General features: G+C 29.6%; 1 long non-coding RNA gene across 1 annotated transcript in view; it reads left to right on the top strand.

Moving 5' to 3' along the window:
- The window catches only part of LOC129988913 (uncharacterized), a 106,831-nt gene extending 87,765 nt beyond the window's left edge, over positions 1–19,066 (top strand). The window contains exons 4-5 of the long non-coding RNA XR_008785699.1: positions 16,205–16,355; positions 19,019–19,066. This is a non-coding gene — a long non-coding RNA (uncharacterized LOC129988913). The remainder of the gene's footprint in view (positions 1–16,204; positions 16,356–19,018) is intronic.
- The last annotated feature ends 361 nt before the right edge of the window (positions 19,067–19,427 follow it).

The following is a 19,427-nucleotide window of genomic DNA, read 5'->3' as shown; positions in this document are numbered from 1 at the left end:
TCTGGAACCCTGCCTCCTTTTTTCTGTTCAATCAAACGACGTGAATCGAATAATGGAATAATTGTCGGTTCTAGGAACTAGGAATCGATGAAGATTTCTCGCGAATGTTTTCTAATTTCTTTCTTTTTGTTTTTACCCGGTCGTAGTTAACATTTGGATATCCTGGTTGTTATGCATGCGGTTTCCATGAATGATTGGTGATTACATTTTATCGATGACTTCATTTAGCAGAATATATGCATATTTTTTTATGTGTTTTTATTTGATTTGCCAAGTTATAATATGATTAGGATACTGGATGCTATAAAACAGATACATATTAATAAATTAGAAGTAATAAATACTGTGAATGTAAAATGAATGGTATTATTTTTGGACACAGATCATAATTGCTATACTTTTATTGCTCTTGTCTGTTGAGCTTTTACATAGTGGCTAGTAAATTATCTCGGACTCTCGAATTTAAGATAGTTTTATATCCTTATTTAATACAATTCGCCAGAAAAAGAAGAAAAAACTTTAGCATTCCTAAATAAGCGGATGAGTTTTGAGTATAGGTTATACTAGTTATCTATTCAAAGAACTAGCTATCAGAACATTTTACAACTTATTTAAAGATACAATAATTTTTCTTGTATACAAACTACATGTGAAGTTTTTATTGTGGGTATATGTATTCCCTTAAAAGGGCTTGGTATACTTACGCCGTATATTAATGGGGTAAAACTTTTTAGTGCTTCGACCAAGGGACCACACTAAGCTGACGTATTAATAAGATCAAAGTGGAACATTTTTGGGTAAAAATAGGACGAACTAATGTCTTTAATCTTATAATATAAAAGTATACATCTTTTGTTAGTTTAATAAGATTATACTTTTAATACTAGGCAAAAGTGATATGTTTTTTTTTATTTATTATCAAATGAAATAATGCTATTGTTATTTCTTTAATTATATATATATATATATATAGGAACTTGGAGATTTTTTTTGTAATAATTAAATTAATGATAATCACTATACTCTTATTGCAATATACCTTCTAAAATAATCATCGCTATCTTGAAGTTTTATTACCGAATACACTATTGCGATTAAGCGTTTTAAAAAAAGCTTTAATTAAACATGTATTTGCTAGAAATCGTTTGCATATTTTTATGAAATGTTTTTACGACTTTTATAAATGTTTGGCAACACTCCGTAGCTAATTGATATTATTGACTGAAAATAAATTTGATTTTAATGAGATAGTAATTTGAACTTGATCTATTTTTGTTTCAAAATTAAAGGTTGTTCTCGAAATATAATACCTGTTACAGAAATACTGGAAAAAAAATCTTCAGACAACAGTTTATTAGAAATAACAATATTTGTATAAAATATTTTTAAAATGTAAAGAATTCATTGTAAATGATTCACTATCTGTTTCCTGTGATCATCAATTTATCGTTATCGTTTAACAGTTAAAAGATATTATTGGAAAAGTTTATGTTTATATTTAAAAAAACTTAAATTATAGCTTATAAGTCCTGATTTTACATTATGGTAAAGTGCTTTTTCATAGCATCCTGTTATTCATGAATTTTAACGACAAAAAAAAAAAAAAAAAAAAAAGAACAAAAAAAAGAATCAGCAAATTGATTCCACAAGCTCCGTAATCACTAGACATAATAATGTGTAGCTTTTTATTTCCCCAGTTAAAATTTATACCTTGTGGTCCAACTTATGAAAAAGTTGATATAGTACAGAAAAAAAAATTCTATGAACTCAGCAAGGGTTTCACGAAAACGATTTAAAAACATGTTTCGAGTCACATGTTGACAGATACTAACTACTTTGATAAAGATGTAAGTAGTATTGACAAATAAGTTCATATCTTTGGTTTTATAACAATATTCCAAAATTGAATGATCCTTGCTATATTGCAATATTTTATAACAATTTACTACGATAGAGAGATATTAAAATTAATGCTTTTATTTCAATTACTTGTTTGGTATTTCTTTCTATTTAGATGAGCTTGCAAAGTAATATTCAAATTTTATTTCAAAATAATTCTGTTAATTTGGTTCACCATTTGGCTGATTGTTTTAGATTTTAATTCTATGTTAATTATTTTTTCATTATTAATGACTTTTTTCATTGATTTTCGGAAAGTGGTGGATTTTTTTTTATATTCATTATTGCTTCTAACTTTATTCATAACGTCATATCTTTAATTCTGTATAATTTAGAACACAATTTGCAGGCTCATCAAATATAATGATTGCTCCCAATTATTTCTAGGCATTTTCATCATGTATTACTGAAATAAGAACCTACCTTTCAGCTGTATTTATAATGTGTGGACCTTAAAAAAAGCTTTTCTTATTTGAGTCCAAAACTGGAAGATTGGCATATTGAAAACTTTGAATAGACGAAACTTTTCCAGGGTGCGTAGCGTCATGAAAATTGCCTAAAAAGTGCTTAAATTTGAAAACCATTTTAAGCACCTTAATTTTCAGAAAAGGTCCTTAAAAAGTACTTAATTTTCTTGTGAAGTGAAGAAAGCGTTTTGTTTTGTTTCTCCATAACTTGAATACGACAATTCGAAATCATGGTTATAAAGGCTTTTTTACCGAATGTATCAAAAAAGAAAACCAACAAAAGGGAAGAATTCTAAGAATTATTCCAAGGGTTCCAGCATATATTAAGATAAAGCTTGATGATTCTCTTTTCCCCTCCCTTTCTTTTTTGCACCCCCTCCCTTTTTCGGGTTTTTTACCCCTCTCTTTTTCTTCAACAATGTGCATTGCCATTTATTTAAATACTGGAATAATTATCTGGAAGGGGCAGCGCGAAATGTGTACTATGCCATACTTCCCTTGAACTACTTTCTATAGGTATTCACCTGTACTATATTGAATTGTTATTAATTGCGGTATGTAATTACGTTAATCAGTCGCCTAAAATCTAGTATAATGAAATTTTAACTTGACGCCTTTAATTTTCAATGATCGTGATATCTTTCGTGGTATTTTTTGATTCATTTGAACATTTTTATTTGTTGAACTAATTTTGCTTTTTTTTTTACTGGGGGGGGGAGAGAATTGCTGTATCTGGTATTTAAATATTTATAAAGAAATTTTTTTTTAAAAAAGTTTTTTTAGAATTTTTTTTTCAGGATTTAGGTTTTATCATTTTATAATGATTTTTTTTCTTTTTATTACTCTTATAGAATTTTTTCCCAATAAAATCTCTCTTTATATATAAAGTCTTGTCCTGAGCAACGCCTAGCATTAAGCCATTGAAATTACGAGCATGAAGTTTTGGAAGTTATTTTTTGGGCATTAGAGGCACATTAAGAACGGATTTCTCAAACTTTTAACTCAAAGTTTAATTAAAAAATAGAATTTTAATGTGTTTTCATATCATCAAAGCATATTATGACATAAAATTATTTTAACACCGTTTTAAAGGTTAAAAAAATAGCTTTTGAATAATAAAAATTTTTTTTGGTTGAATGCAATTTTTAATTATTTATGAATTTTTTATTCTTTTATTCTAAGAAATTAGTTTTGAACAATGCGATATATTGTCTCGGGCTGGCTTCAAGAAAGGCTTTCTTAAAAAAAGCTTCGATTGGCATTTTTACTTTTCCGTATACAAAATTTAGAGAAAATATTGCAATCGTCAAAAAATTCGAACTCGAAATTTGAATGTATCTCCATGTTTCATACCTCCTTGAATTCGAAAATACATTTTCAGAAAATATCTGTCTGTGACAAAGATAACAAAGAAACACATTGAGCTAGATGCATGAAATTTGGTATGCGATCCTCACACCAAATTTGTAGATTTCGCTCAAATTTTCAGCAACATCCGTGTAGAGGAAATCTGTTTGTCTGTCTGGCTGTTCGAATATAAGTCAGCATGATAACTGCAAAACGAAGAGAGCTAGATACTTAAAATTTAGTACACAGATTTGGTATCTATTGTAAAAACATCTATCAAATTTTGAGCCAAATCCACAAGGGGTTTGCCACATGTCCGCCTGTACTTTTATAAATATGTAAACGCGACAACTCAAAAATATAGTAAATTTGGTATGCCATTTTGGGACGATAAGTGTAGTTTTGAGTCAAATTTTTGTTTTAATCAATTGGGAAGAATCAATCAAGTTTTAATCAAGTGGAAATTGGTAAATCAGCTTGTCAACTTTTATTTAATTTTTTCGTCCCTTAAATATTTTTTATTCAATATCTTAAATCTCGATTGGAAACACGGCTTTCAAAATATATCTCACATAATTTTGCTTCAAGATTTTCCGCATTCATCCTCAAAATGATGAACTTTTAGTAAAAAAATTAATGTTTAATAATCTTAAATATTATCTCTGTTGTCAACACCCCCCTTTTCCCCAACTAATACAAAATGCCTTGCCATGAATGAGACATCAATGGGAATTAATTGGATTGATTTTGGCATAATATACTCACTTTACGTTAAAATATATTACTTGTTTGATCGTTGAAAGAAACATTGATTGATCCTAAACAATGCGATATCCATCAATTAGTCCCAAAACTTGAATCTTCACATCAATGGATTATATTACTTATAGATAAGTTTTTGTAGCTTTTTCAAGGGCCACTAAGTCTAACAGTACATTTGTATCAATTACTGAAAATGACAAACAGAAAAAAAAATGATTTATGGATTTTTGCACTGAATATTGCATAGAAAGAGATATTGTAAATACATGTCCTTTAATAAAGAATCTTTTCATTTTTGTGTATACACGTAGCTGAATATATTTTCTGAATACTAAACAATTCAGCAAAAGGCCGAATCTTTTTTTATATGTATGGAGCGGGGAGAGAAGGGATTGATTGTGACAATTTTTCTCAAGGTTTGCTAATAAATAATATTGATAAAAATAGAATTAATTATTAATGTCTAAAAAAAATCAGGAAGACAAAATACTACTGCCGAAAAAGGTGTCACGTTATCTTGCTCCAGACCCATGTATTGAAAGATAAACTCTACATCAAAATAATTAATAAGACTTGCTTAAAAAATTGACAGCAAATTAAAATTCTGTGGGCTTTTCTTTCTGTCAGGTTATCAACCCTATTGCAAGCCACTTATTTACCTTGTATCAAGTACGTTCGCAGTGAAAAAAAAAAAAAAATGTCATCGATAAATTTAAAACGTTTTTGAAATCTATAGCTCAATGACAATTCTTTCCCCTCTCATTTATTCGTCAACTTGTCCAAAAAAGAAAAATTCAATCACAGTCCATTCCTGTCCGTGCCGAAAACATAATAACTCCCGGACACTAATCGCGCGAGCCAGATGTCACGTGATAGGTCACTCACACGTCAGGCTCTTAGCGACCGTCCCCTTAGACACACATCGAAAAGAAGAAAAAGAAAAAAAGCAACGATCAAAATTAAAATAAAAGAGCGCGTTCCTTACGATGCCGCTTCTTGCATTCAAATGAGATTTCATCCGGGCAGACGACTTGGAAACTTATGGCACGTGCGGGGATCTGGCATCAGTAATTACATTTTTATTCACTGTGGTGTTGTTGAACCGAATTCCCGAGTGTCACTGCAACCATAGGCCCTTGGGTGGAGTCAGACGATTATCATGATGGCGCGTGCAGGACTCTGTGCCCACCCCGGGCGCTTCCAGCAATCTTTTATTCACTGTTTCGGTGTTGTTCCTTTCGTCCCAAATGAATGGGTTCTTTAATTGAGCCATAAATACCTTTCAAGTGTGGAAATCTTCGTGATGATGGGTTTTACTCAGAATGTTGGGGTACCTTATTGTTTTTTTCATGTTTGTGCGACCGCAATGATTTGTCACCTATGTTTATATCACAAGAAGAAAAAAAAAAGATAGAAATGGAGGGGTGTTTTTTTTATATGTGCTGATCTAAATGATGATGAGATTCGATCGTTCGATGGGAAAATAGCAATCTCTGCCTATTTGTCTTTCTGCGAAATGAGAAACAGCAGGACGCCAGATTAATATTAAAGCGTGAAATTATTCGAGATATTACATATCAAAAAGTAGATATTAAAAAAAAAAGAGTCATTGTCACATTGTTTTGATCATAATCAGGTCTTTCACTTCTAGGGAAAAACATTTTTCCCAGATTAAACAAATAAGCCTTCAAAAACCTTTCACATATCAAAAAGCAGATATTAAAAGAAAGAGTCATTGTCATATTGTTTTAATCGTAATCTGGTCTTTCACTTCTAGGGAAAAATGTGTTTCCCTGAGTAAACAAATAAGCATTAAAAAAACCTTTTACTTACCAAAAAAACCTTTACATATCAAAAAGTAGATATTAAAAGAAAGAGTCATTTCACATTGTTTTGATCAAAAGCATGTCTTTCACTTTCAGCGAAAAACATTTTACCCAGATAAAACAAATAAGCTTTCAAAAACCCTTCACCTATCAAAAAAACCTTTCACATATCAAAAAGTAGATATTAAAAGAAAGAGTCATTGTCACATTGTTTTGATCATAAGTAGGTCTTTCACTTCTAGGGAAAAACGTTTTTCCCAGTTTAAACAAATAAGCTTCCAAAAAATCTATTACATAAACCTATCAAAAAACCTTTTACATATCAGAAAGAAGGAAAAATATTTTTTCCCAGACTAAACAAATATGCTTTCAAGAACCAAACGTGTCCGATAAAGCTAAGACTTGTATATGTGGGGAAATAGGCTTAGTCCAGCACTACATAACAGAATGTGTCGAACTCAATGAAATTAGAGGAAAATTCATTATGATGATGATAATTTTAACAAAATATTACAATACTCTGATAATTTAAAAACATTAAAAAATTGATGGAAATGATTTCTAGCCTTTTACCAACAGTCTGAAATTCTTTGAATTCTTTGTTGGCCACTGTCTTCTTAAGCAAAAGCTGGATAGTTAATGAGCATAACAGCCAGTCACAGTAATCCCTTTTTATACGGTTTGGTTCTGTGGTGACTGGCTTTAAGTTTTTTTTAAAAAAGCCAGGACTTTACTTCACGACGGACTAGCAGCTTTTAATTGCCTTTGTCCGATATGCCCACTGGCGAAATATTAGTCTTATGAAAATAAGTCTAGACGAGGCTTCTATTTAAAATTTTTTGCTGTAAATTGATATTCTGCGTTTTAATAAAAAATTAGGGCTTTATCTCAGAATGCATCGATGGCTTTTACTCGCACTCACCGGGTATACCTTCTGACGAATGATCATATGTTTTAAATTAAATAAGGTTTCTTTTTAAATTTTTCTGCTGTCAGTCTATATGATTACAATTAGTTCAAGACTTTAATAGCTTTTATCTTAATAACGTATAAATGATTTATTCCTTGTGATTTTGAAGTTGCAGACAGAACGAACCGTTTCTTCAAACTGAAGAATAAAGCTGCTCACTTGAAAATACATCCAACCATGTCTTCGTCGTAACCATAGGAGAAATTTTGGCACCGAACCGAAGTGACAAGTAGTACAGGAATCAACCCACCTTTTATTTATGGAAGATTTAATTAAAGAAAGATTTCTTTAAAGGAAAAATTACGAAGTTTAAGGGACAAATTGTATATTTTAAATTTTGTTGGACCTTGATAGCCTGGTTGGTAGTGCGTTGGATTCGCGTCCCTTGGATTGCAAGTTCGAACCCCGCCGGCCGAAAACTTTCCGTGTGTGTGCGCACGTATAAATCTGTTGTGGTCACAAAGTCCTCCAAGTCGAGAGTAATACCACTGGGGGTACTGGATCAGGGGTGATCGTTCTCTGATTCAGATCTAAATTACGATATGTGGATGAGTAAATGAAATGCATGAATGAAGTCCGCCCCGTAAAAAGAGTTGTGACGTCTGTGTAGCTAAGTCGTACTCTTGGCCCTAATTGGCGCTACTGAAAAAACAAGAGACGCTCACTCGGCTTAAAATCGCTGACTTCGTTAGCAGAAAGAAATTTGATATATGATTTTTATACCGAATTTGTAGATTTCTTTCAAATTCTTTGCAAAATCCTCCAGATGAAATCTGCCTGCCTGGATATACAAATACAATTTAATGTGATAACCAAAAAATGAGAAAAGCTGTATGCATAAAATTCGATACAAAGTATTAAAATCCACAGTCTAGACACTGATCAAATTTTGAGCGAAAGCCAACTAGGAATTGTCCCTCTATTGATTGTAATTTTAGAGACATATAACTCAAGGACACAATGACTTAAATGTTTCAAATTTGGCATCTAATTTTGTGATTACCAGTTTTTTTTTTGTTGTTGTTGTTTCAATCGACTGCATAAAACGCGTCTAAAACACAAATTTGTTTTCCGATAGTATTAATCTCATGTCAGGGATTAATCGCCAAAGAAAAGAGATTTTTGATTATGCTAAATTTAAGCCAAATCTTAATATTTCATAACTATTGTACGCCAATGCTATGCAAGGGGTTCTTTGGGATAAACACCTTCACTAGAGACCATGGGAGAAACTTTGGGGGGGGGACAACTCCTATTGGTTTATACATAGTAATTTATTCAATTTCTCTATTAATTTTTATTTTTTATCGGTTAATATCTATTGATTTTTAAAAAAATATCGGTAGCCCGTCAGCCGCTGTTAAAATTAAAATAACAGCGTTGCCCGAGGAACACCACGTGGAGGTCGGCTACCAGAGTTCCTCGAGGGCTGTCACCAAACACCCCGATGACTACATTCTGGGACAGCCCCGGGAGGTCCATAGGACCACCCTCGCTCATGCCTTATACAATCCATCTGCTGGTCATGACTTAGAACTATTTGTAAATATGGTTGCAGTTCATTGATATGCACTACTTGATTTGACAGCTTTAGAGGATTATTTTTTTAAGTATTTTTTAGTGACAGATAAAACGTTTTTTGGAATAAGAAATGCAATTGTTATATTGTTCCTTTTGAAGATTAATTAAATTGTACAACTATCTCTTCTGAAAACAATTAGATAGCTTTACTGAATCCCAAAGCTTGGATGTGTGGATAAGTTGAGGCGTGGAAATGCATCTTCAGTTCTTATATAAAAAATATCTTTTGAATTCTGAAAAATGCAATTGATTTCATTTTAAGTTGCTTCCTATTAAATTTATCTTCTTGCGGTTAATCAATTGCCAGATACAGAATCCTTTTGATTAATTTCATGTTTATCTAAAGGTTCGTATCTTATTTCGAGTCCGTAGAATGATTCAGCAGAATTTTGTTACTGTATTTAAATCGAGTCATCATATATTTTCTTCAAATCATCCATGGGTTGCTAGAATTCTCATTTTATTGACAAGTTTATTAAATAATATTTTCTACGATCATAATATTATCATGAATTCTTTATTCTCTTTCTTATAATTCCGAATCATTGGGATTATTAGACATTGCATTATATAATTGTCACAGACTGTAAAGTGGACAAAGAATTGCTTATTAAAAATGATCTATAACTTTTTATATTTCAGGACACAATTTTTTTTAAATTCTTCTTTCTTCATTGGAACATTTTTAAAACCAATGTCTGCAGTAAAATTACTTCCGATTCAAAGCAATTTGACATGTCTCTATGTTCAACAAGTGTATAAACTTTTTATTGGTGAATTTTCTGGATTTTCTTTAGTCCGAAATCCATTTTGATTCACATTCCATTATGAGCACAGTTAATAGCAATAGGAATTGGTATTTCTGTTTAAAATAATATAAAGATGGTATGAAACTGCAGAATTCTAGTCTTCATTTCTGTATTGTGATTCTTTTCCATGCTATTCAAAGATATTCTTCTAATGCTCTTAATTCATTAGATATTTAACAAATAGCAATGTGCATACCTGAAATATTTCTTCATTTTTTTTTAGAAATAATGGATTGGTTATTTCATTGAAAAAAAGGCTATTTCAAAATATTGATCCAGAGATGGTTCAGGCACAGCATATATCGGCTAGAGGAATCTTTTAAAATATTTGAATGAAGAAAAGAACTTTTTAAAAAATTTACGTTATAATCAAGACTTAAAATCTGAATGCAGGCGTAAGTGTTTTATTGTCTTCAGTGCTATGATTCAGTTTTAAGATGTTAGACAAAGTATTATGATTCGTTTGCTGGAGTCTTATTCATTTTCTGCCTTGTAAATACGTAAATTAGATAGCATACTTGGAACGGGGAATTGGAGGCTCACCGAAAGCAATGCGAATTTCATTCTCGCGGTCGAGCCTCCCCCGTTCCATGGAGTAATACAGCATGATCAGATACTGTTTTGCAGTTGCAAGGTCGAAGTCTGCCTCGTTAGGCTTTTGAATATCATCACCAAAGTCAAAGGTTTCAGATGGTTTTTCTGCTTTAGCAGACTTGAAAACGGATGCACTGAAATGTAAGAAAAAGAAAATTAGTGCATTCTAATTCACTTATATTTTATTGTAATCTAATTAAACTATTATAATCTAAGCAATATTAAAATTATTATAATCTAATTTAGACACTATTTTAAATCCAATACGTTTAATTGCAACGTAAATACAATTTTTGGACGTTAATACAACGTCCAGAAATAAGACAGCAATTAATGAAATCCTGTATTTAGACAGTAATTATTGTTATTATGTAGCGAATACAATTAAAGCTTTTATTATGCTGTGTCATTTATGCTAAAATTAGTATATCTACAAATTTGAAGTTAAATTTTAAATCACAAGCAGTATAAGGTTTGTTTACTGAATTTAAAGAACAGAAGATAGAATAACAAACAGTCATATTAGATTATTAACTCGTTAACATAATTACTTAAATTAGTATATATTTGTCCAATCATTTTAATTTTTGCAATTTTTAAGACAGAAATTAAAACTTTATGTTAATAATATCATTTGAATACCGTAATATTTTTAAACATAAAAGTTTTACGAAACATAATGAAAGATTTTGTGTACTTACAATGCTCTCCGAATTCGTTTTAGCAGTTTGGGTGCCATCACAATCCAAAGTGCTTTTTCGGTACAAAAATCGCAATAAAATAACGAAATATCAAAATAATCGCAGTGAAATTCACAAGATGCTTCAGCGTCAGTGTCTTTTCACCAAATGGGCAGAAACATTGTTGATTTCGGCCAAACAATATAATTTCATTGTTATAGTAACAGTTATCATCATTATTTTAGTTAGTTGTTTGTTTCATTTTAAGAATTAATTTTTGCAATAATGTTTAATTGCATTGTTTCATACAATACCACTCGCTTCTTTCTAACATTGTTTATTTACTATATTTTTTTTATTTATTCATAAAAAAAAACTAAATGCAGCATTTTTTAATATTTATAACTATCCTAATTCAATGTAATTGACAGAAACCACTATAATTCGGAGTAAATCATATAAAAATTATAATAACGCTTCAAATTTGTTGACTATTCAATATTTTATTTATTTAGATGAAAATCTGGACAAATATATCGTACAGTTTCATAAATAACTAATCGCCGAAGGTCATCAAATAATTATTATTTTTAGCATAGTTTTACTGATTTTCCTTTCGTCTGTATGATTTGATTTTAACTCTAATAACAAAGTAAACTTGTTAACATTGAACTGAAAATATGAAATTATACAAAAAGTATAAAAATCAATAGCAAATCTCGATTGTTGTTACTTTTTTGGTAAAAATTAATGTACGTACAGTTAGTTTGATAGCAGTAATAATGCATTTTAATTTTAATGGAGGTTTAGAAACTTTCTTTGATTTTCATTCTGACTCAGATGCTATAGAGTATAAATTAGAGTACAAACCATGCTTTCATGTTTTTGTCCGATTGTCCGTATTTCTAAATTAGAGATTATTTTATACTTCTTAGTGTACTAATAGATTCATTTCTTACAACGAATTTTTTTTTTAATTTTTTATTTAATCATACATTTTACTTTCTGTCGGTCTGTGTATTGACATGCTTATATGTATGATAACTCAAAAACATCACTACCTATGATATTTGGTGTGTGACCTAGCTTCTCAAATTGTAGTAGTGTGTCAATGTGCATCGTCAATCTGCAGTAAAAAAGCGTGTAAAGTGCATATTCGGTTTTCTTGAATATACTAAGTAGATATATAAAGCTGTCACTATGTAAGTGTCTGAAAATATATTAATCAAAATAAAAATATGTTGAGAAAAAGAATGTTAAAAATAATTTTTGTAAATTTACAATAAATTTCTATTAAATAATTTCAATCTTTTTAAAAGTATAAATTTTGTATAACATAAAATTCAAATCAGACTTCTTAATAACTTTAGATATTAAAGTATCAAATAAATGCTTTATCGTTAATAGATCATAGTTAATAATTTGCTTTTATGATTCAAAATGAAACTTCACATATGTTTTCATCAATTGAATATCTCGAAACATTGTATTGAAATAGATTTTTCGATGAACGAAAGTAGTTTCTAACTTTCAAGATAAAAGGAAAATTTTTTAATTTTTTTCAAAATGTAAAAAGAAATTTAGATAGAATGTCTCATTTTTAATTCCTGATGGCCGGGATAGACTGGTTGGTAGGGCGTTGGATTCGTGTCCCTTGGGTTGCGAGTTTGAATCCCGCCTATCGAAGACTCCCCATGTGTGTGGTTGCTGACGAACGTATAAACCTGTCGTGGTCACAAAGTCCTCCATCTCGAGAGAAGTACCGCTGGGGGTACTGGATTAGGGGTGATCGTTCTCTGATCCAGGTCTAAATGACGATCTGTGAATGAGTGAAATGCATCAATAAAGTCCGCCCCCTAAAAATGGTTGTGACGTGTGTGTAGCTAAGTCGTACTCTTGGCCCTAGATGGCGCTACTGAGAAAATAAGAGACGCACCCTTGGCTTAAAATCACTGACTTCTGAAGTCAGTAGGCTTGTCTATGACAAGTGCCATTAGAAACAACAAGAACAAATTTTCTTGTTACACTCACTAAAATAAAATAGTTTGCATATTTTAAAAGTATTTTAGCTTATTTCGAATAATAAATTTATTATAATATTTTTTCTATAGGAATAAATATGATTTATATTAAAGTATCAACATAAACAAGATGGTTAGTAAAACTCTATTGTTTGTAGTTCAAATTTAAAATTAAATTTTAAATTTAAAAATAGACATAAATTTGAAGGTTTTCCAAGATAAATTTCTTTTGGATTCTAAGAGTAAGTTAAGTTAAACGTTTTCAAAATACAAGTACTCAAAGGAGTATTATTAACCGAGTTCAAAAAGGTTTAAAGAATCAATAAATATTGTTTACATTATTGAATATTAAATCCATTTGTGAGTTTTTCTATATACCATGCCCAATAGGTAAATTCACAATATTTGATTATATTTAAACTGTAAACAAAATATTGTAATTTGATTTTTTTTCAGAGATATATCTTGATTTTAAAAAAAATTATAAATGTTTTTCTTTATTCTCTCTCTTTCTCACTTTTTTTTTGAGACCTTAAAATAATTAAATATATATTTCAATATAATATTCAGCACATAAAATATTGAAGAGAAGTAAAACTTGTAACAGTTTTTTAAAACAATATCGAGAAGGATTTGTACCAGAAAAGATGACGAATTTATTATCATTTTTTTTTGTTTTGAAAAAACGAATATTGATGCAGAAAATGCATAAAAATTTTTAAAAAGTTTTTAAATTAGAAATTCTCACACGAATAGTTTTTCAATGCTTTCAAAATTTTTCAAATTCGACTTTGCCTAAACCAAACTTTCATAATATTTTTCTTTTCAGGATGCTTTTCTAGGAAGAAAAAACTCGTTATCTTATATTATATATCAAATACAGTACACTACCGAGTATTCTGTTCGCGACTATCCGGCTTCTTTACTGTATGGCCTAATATTCTTTTATCGTAATTAAATGAGGAAGGAAAGGCGTCTGTTATGTAATCTGTTAAGAACTTTTTCAAACCCCAAAAATAGTAAGTTTTGACTCTTATCTTAAGGTTACATTGCCATATCTATATAATCCTTTATCAGTTACAAATAAAATCAGTTTGAGCCAATTTTCTTAAGAATAAAGCCAACGATTTACGTTGCTGTTTTGTTTATGTTTCCTGCATTTAAGATGGACATTATATAATTTATGTTAAAATATGAATAATTTATATCCTTTAAATTACTTTTTCTCTAATAAATTCTTGAAACGTGCACTGCAGTATAAACATGCATAAACTACCAATACAGAGCCTTCTTTTTTAATTCGGCACATTACCGGTAACTGCTTCTATGATTGATTCACCGGCCTCGGATGTGTTCACATTGAGATAAATGGATGGCTTAGTACTTAACAAGAAGCGAGAAAATACGGATTATAATAGTAAGTTTTGATATAAAAACTTAGTCTTCTGGTATTGGTGAGCAAAGAAATGAATTCATAAAACTCTGGCCTATCCGAGATTTTTGTTGTCTGGCCATTCCTTCCGTCACATTAGACTGAATACTCGGGAGTGAACTATAATCAAATCTTGTATTATTTAATGATAAATCAAAGATACTTATTTAGGAAATTTTTTGGGCTGTCTGAAATTATGGTAATTTTTGCTATGGTAAATATGGTAATGTTTACTAACAAATACCAAGAGATCCTAAAGAGGCAAAAATTTTGGAAAAAATTTCTGGATTTATATGTGGTTTAAGAAATTTGATCTGTAGACAGGCAATCTTTCAGTTTTCCAACTTTTAACTCTTTATATTATTTTGTATTATAATAAATACCTAAATTAAGAATTTATTAAATCTGAAATCAATTAAGATAAACTTATGAATCTTAATTTGTTTGAATATATTATAATATTCAAATTAAAATAATTTCAAAAGTCATTGAAAATGAATAAAAATAAAACTGCGTCATCATCTTCAAAGTTTTTTTTTTGTATTATATTTATTTTGTTGCTTGAATTAAAATCTGCAATTTGTTGACAGAAAATTTCTTTTAATTTTATTTATTTATTCAAAATTTACTATAGATTTTCTGCTACAAATAGCATATAAATGATATTTAACATAAAACCTAATTTTATGTGGCATTTGAAGTTAAGCAACATTTACTAAATTCGACCTTTTTATAATAATACGTGAACAATTATTAATTGCTGTGGATGTAATAAAGCAAAATATCTCATTAAAAGTCCCGTTTTCTTGTGAGCAATTACAAATAGTGCTTACAAATAAAAGAATGCGTCCACTAGATTTCTATGTTTTGTTGATGCACATGCTTTATATATAATTACGTCGCTACTGTGTCCATATGCATTATATCATAAGAATATTACAGGCACATATTTTTTATTTCAATTTAGATACAGCATCCAAAGATGCATATATAACAATAAAATAATATACTTATAGGGGGGAAAATGAATTCTATGAAATGAATAACTTCGAATGAAAGCTGAAGACAACAGTATTCCCTTATTTCAAGTTCTCAATGTAATACTTTTATGAATGAAATATATGATGAAAATACTTTCACTTCTTTATTAGCAGAAAAAGATAAAAATAACAGTTAAATGCTAAGACAAGAACTAGTTTTCTTATTTTTCCAATCTCTGCAGTATTAGATATTTAATATAATTCTCGCTTTTTTATTAAATTTGCTACAATTAGAATGTAAAAAGAAAAACATTCTTATAATTCTCAATTTTCTTTAGAAAAATTTTATCATAATTATTCAAATGGATTATGAATAACTATTGTTGATCCTAAATAAAAAATAAACTAAACTAACTAAATCTGTAAATAAATCCGACCACTGAAATATTAAGGAATGTTATTATTTCATATCTATTTAACAAGGTATAATAAAGGAAATGTGTTTTATTTCTTCAGATTTATGTTCAATTTATAATGAGATACTTCTTTTTCCACGAATCGTAAAAGACATTTAGATTTGAGAAATGATAAAAAATATATTTTTATTTCTTCCCAATGACACAAATTCACCAATATATACATAATTCATCTAAATTATTCATTAAGGTCAACCCGCATGTCCCTACTACACACCGGTTATTCAAAGCCCCCGAAATCAACCCCTGCAGAGGCCTTTGGACAAGTATGAGCACCTCAAACCCTAAATTGCGGCAGACCTCACAGACGCTACACCATAAGACAATGCATTATTACCAATCCCATTGTAATCATTGCAGATTTGCCTTGTCTCGCATCGATTTTCACCGTCTGCATGCATGCGCCCTTCCAGTGTTCTGGAGACATACCGAATTGCTGATCAGGCCGCGCCCGTGGGTTCGTCGTTGCTGTGCCTAATTACCGGATTTAGAACTCAAATCAATTAGGAAGGTAAGTTCTATCAGTTCTGGGCTGTGTCTTGCCAACGTAAATCATGCATGATTTATCGTGGGACTGAAACGTCGTGGTCTTGTCCTCCTGCCACTCCTTCTGTTCTTGTGTGCAACAAGGGTGGGTTCGTGCTCGATGCTGCGACAAGGCCCCTGTTGACATTCGTTATTGAATTAAGAACGCGTGACAACACCCCTAGAGGTAACATCACGAGGAAGATAATCTTGTTTCGGAAGCATTAACAGAATTGTCAATTGCCGTGCCCATAGAATGAATATTTTCCGGATTAATTGGTTGTCTAAACAATTACAAGAGATTACATTTACTCATCTTTACCAGCTCTTCTCTATATTTTCTGCTTTGAAACTCCAACAGGGGATATTAGGATTTTTTTTGTAATAATTTGTTTAAATTTAGTTTTGTTTATAAGATGGCATTAGTGTCTACTTTTTTTGACATTGAGATACATCATCTGTTGCTGGTTAAGAAGTCCATGTTGGTTGGTATTCTAAGCCAGTATTCAATGCACAATGCCTATGAACTTGTGGCGTCCATATATCTTCAAAGACTTCTGCATAAAGCTTTTTATCATGTTCTTTCCCTTTAACCTTCTTCATTTATTTTCTTCTATATTTAAACTGTATGATTAAGATGCTGTCATCATTTTTCTTAACTCTAAATGACATCCTTTTTATTACAGTTGACTAGTACAGTTGACTATTATTAAGCTTACAGTTGACCTAAAGTGACTTGAAAGAAAAACACTAGAAAGAGCACTAGAAGAAACAATTCTTGAAAGTCACTTAAAAAAAATGTTCTAAGCAGATTTTGTTGTTTAAATTTACTCTACCAGAACAACGCTTTATCTTATCATTTTCTTCTGTATTTAAATATTATGATTAAAATTGTGCCTGCGTTGAAGAAATCTCCGCATGTCCTTTCTTGTGGTTAAAAAGAAAACGGTTGTTAGTTAATGGAAACTTATGATTTTGTAGCAAATCTTTTAATTAGTGTCTTACTCTTCCTTTCGTTTTAATTCCGTATATCACTCAAATTTGAATTAATTTTATTTTGTGGTAATATATCTCTGATAAAAAACTATTAAAATCAGATTAATTTTTAATATATATATATATATATTTTAATTTCGGACTATATGGAATTTCTAATTGAAACATAAAAACTAGCTGGATTTAAATCAATTTTGGTATTGTATTACATATTTTTAAATGAATAAATCCTTGTATGATTGTTCACGATAATCTTTATGCATCTCTTTTCAGTTTCGTGGGCATCTTTCAAATTGCGATGGCTACCCCGAAGTTTAATTAGAATTGCATTGCTTATAATTTTATGTTTTTAACATAATAAGCAATTAGCATTTGTTATTTGTAAATGAAAGTAGTCTTATCAAGAGAATGATTTACTGAAATTCCAAATGATTATTATTTTTAAACTTCCTAATAAACTAAAAATTAATCAGAATAAAATTATTTTCATGTCAAAATGAAAATTAAATATTTATTTAATTACCACCGAAAACTCATTAAAATTTTGCTTTTAAAGTAACATTTTTGTGTAAATTTTAATGCACTTGGAGCATATAAAGGTATTTATAATAAAAAGTGATCTTATACCAAATTAGCTGTTCAGAGATATGTAATGTGGATACCAAACACGATAAAATATAAATATATTTACTACTCATAAAAATCTAACAGGCAAAATATGGAAAAAATTCTCTTATCACTTGAAATTTATTTTCAATGCAAGAAATTCTTTTATGTAAAATATTATAATATGCAAAGTTTTCTATCATATGCAACTTTTAAAAAAATCAAGATGAGAAAATCACAAAAAGGATTTTAATATCTCTTATAGATAAGATTAAAATTACAGATTATCCCAAACGATTTTCAATAGCATCCGGAAGCTAATTTTTCCTGCGAATTATGAATAATTTTTAAAGAATGATACTAACGTTGTGAGTACAGAAACATACGTCTACAGTTTGGAATATGAAGGTAATCATCTTCAATATCGAGTTTCATTCTCAATCTACTTTTAAAAACAGTTAATTAAACTATCAAACAATTTTTAAGGAACAAAAAACCTCAGAACAATTTATAAATTTATGAAATATTTTTCAACATCTAAAAAATTAAACACATCTTCTTTATTTTAAATTCAATTAACTAAATGAATCTTATTTGTTAACATATTGTTGTTTTGTAACTATACTTAACATATTCAATGTAAACATGCTTTTTAATTTAAAAGAAAATAACTATTTAATACAATAGCAAGGAATATGCTTATATTTCATAGCATTTTTTGCAAAATTCGAAGGAAAACGATTGAAATTGCCGTTTTACTTTCATTTATATCATATAGATTTATGTTCTGTTAACCTATATAGATTTATGCTCTATATGCTTATAGCAAATTGACTGAAAAATGAAAATTGTTCATATTTTATATATCACTCGGTGCTAGTATTGAAATATGTAGGCTGCAATAATTTGTAAAATATATATAACATAATTTTGTTTTCAAAAATAAATGTAAATATGAGTGATGCACATTAAATTGACGAAAAGTATAAAATTCGATTGTCGCTAGTTAAGTAAGAGTTCTCTATATGTTAGTTTGTTTCTTTGTAGATGTTTATGCTACGTATTTTTATCTCCATCTACATCCACAGAAGAGCGTTGGTGTTTCTATAAATGCAACAGGTATTGTAACTTTTCAGTCATTTTAAATTTAAGCATGTAGCTTTCAGTAATTTTTATATGTTATAATTTGTACGTGGCCTTTATATGATCGCTTGTATGATTGATTTCAATGCACTTGTATGTAAATCGTAAAATTATCAGTCATTGCATTTTAAAAAGAATTAATATAAAATTAGGATTATAATTCTATAATATATATTAAAAACCGTCCATCTCCTAATGAAGGCAACAGAAAATGTACCAAGAACCAAAATGCACATTGATTCTTGTAAATTGATTGTGATTTTGACGTTGACAGTTTCTAAACTTAAAATCGACATAAACTTAAAATTGGTAA

This window comes from Argiope bruennichi, chromosome 10 (genome assembly GCF_947563725.1).
Source record: "Argiope bruennichi chromosome 10, qqArgBrue1.1, whole genome shotgun sequence".
Taxonomy (NCBI): domain Eukaryota; kingdom Metazoa; phylum Arthropoda; class Arachnida; order Araneae; family Araneidae; genus Argiope; species Argiope bruennichi.
Note: the sequence above shows the minus strand (reverse complement) of the source record. Positions and strands in the feature narration are given on the sequence as shown.